Here is a 1,828-nt window from a genome sequence, read left to right on the forward strand (position 1 = left end):
TGTTTTTGTAATAGTTATAGGGAAAATATTACATCAGCAATTATTTTATTACCCTTTAAATTGGTTTCTGGAGATTATCCAAGGTGCTTCATGACTCATTGGGCCCCAAGCTCAACTTTGGGAACCAAAGTCCTGTTTTTCCGCCTGAACACTAGATGGCGCTATAGCGCTTCAACCGCTTGAATTATTCGACCAGAAACACACACCAGGCGTGCATTGCTACTACCAGGCGTGCTCAGATAGTATGCCAGCTGAGTATGCAGCAAGGATAATGTTCTAAGAGTCAAATTTATTCTAATAATGCGACCGTGTTTCTTCTTGAACCTACAACAGTTTTAGAGTTTACTGTGTGAGGTAGGTATTCTTGTGTCTGCATTTAGTTTTAAGCCTCGCCGCCTGACGGTGGTTTACGAACTCTGCTATCAGGCTAAACTGAATTGCTAACGGTGACAGCTGGTGAGCTAGCGTTACCTGATGAATTGATCCACTGAAACTACATTTTCTATGTTACCTTTTTATCTGAGCTTAGTCGTAGACAGCATCTACAATTGTATAAATAATATAATGGTAGCTTTTATATTTAATGTGGGAATAAATGGCCTGTTTAAGCGTAGCATGTGTTAGCAAGCTAGGGTAGTTTATCTTAATGTTAGCGTTGGTCAGCTGTAGCCAGACACTAAATTAGTCCCTATCGTAGCCATACCCCCACAATAGTTCATATGAATTAGTTTAATATTTTTTAGCATGCATCCAGTAGAGGTTGAATTAGGATGTAAAGTTAAACATGTGATTATCTCTTTTTTTTTCCTCACACGGCTACCTCTGTTTTTAATATTGGAGGTTGAGTTGAGGTTTCAAAGGTGGGACCAAAGGATTGTTTTCAAATGCTGAATATCAAATCATTTTCCAGAATGATGCATGCCTCTTTATAATTGTAATTGAAGAAGCAAACGAAAGTAAACTTGATCAAGAGAAAAGAAATGCTGTCGTCAGGCCTCCAAAAGGCAAATGTTTTTGTGTTTGCTTGTTTGCATGTAGGAAGAGTACATTTACTATTTTTAAACATTTGTAGTAAACCCCGTTCAAAATGGCCACCACAGTAAAGCAAAATTAGCAAACAAGACAGATTTTACGATAATGTTTGGTGTGGTTGTAGTGAAGCTTAAACTCCAAAACGCATTTTAAGGACTACATGTCCAATAGATTTGCTGTCTTTATTAGCAAAATATCTCATGAACCACTGTATAAATTTCAATGACTTTTTCAGAATGTAATCATTGAGTTGATATCTACAATTGGTTAACTTTTAGAGCAAATACAATTCAAAATGGCAGCCACTGTCAAGTGTCTTTAGCAAACTTAGAAATGGCTTCTTTTAGTTTCACGGATATTGAAAAATTGAAGTGGTAGCAGCTAGGGATGTCCCGATACCACTTTTTCACTTCCGATACGATACCGATATTACAACTTTGAGAATTGTCCGATACTGATATTGAGCTGTACCGATATTGACTCATTACCATAACAGTACAAGTCACACACTTTTACCTATTTTGTAGTGTAAAATCGTAGAAAAGTCTTGATCAGGTCAAACAGTGAAAAAGAGAAGGTATGAGAAAAATTGACCCATTTACTTTTAACCAATGGATCACATACATTTTAAACTGAAGAACATTATACAATTTAATAAAATAAATTAGAAGACCCTGAAAAATAAAACAATAAAAACAAAAAGTACTTTTAAAGTATAAAATAACAATTCAAAAATCACTTGGGTTATTGTTTTACTACCTGTCAGCCTGGTGCTGCTTTATGGTGGAAAAAACTG

General features: G+C 35.8%; 1 protein-coding gene across 1 annotated transcript in view; it reads left to right on the top strand.

Moving 5' to 3' along the window:
- Positions 1 to 204: 204 nt before the first annotated feature.
- Positions 205 to 1,828, top strand: part of denr (density-regulated protein) — a 29,422-nt gene continuing 27,798 nt past the window's right edge. The window contains exon 1 of the mRNA XM_014023515.1: positions 205 to 354. The gene's annotated coding sequence lies outside the window, so the exon portion shown is untranslated. The remainder of the gene's footprint in view (positions 355 to 1,828) is intronic.

The sequence above is a fragment of the Austrofundulus limnaeus genome, unplaced genomic scaffold (genome assembly GCF_001266775.1).
Source record: "Austrofundulus limnaeus strain Quisiro unplaced genomic scaffold, Austrofundulus_limnaeus-1.0 Scaffold374, whole genome shotgun sequence".
NCBI classification, from domain to species: Eukaryota; Metazoa; Chordata; class Actinopteri; order Cyprinodontiformes; family Rivulidae; genus Austrofundulus; species Austrofundulus limnaeus.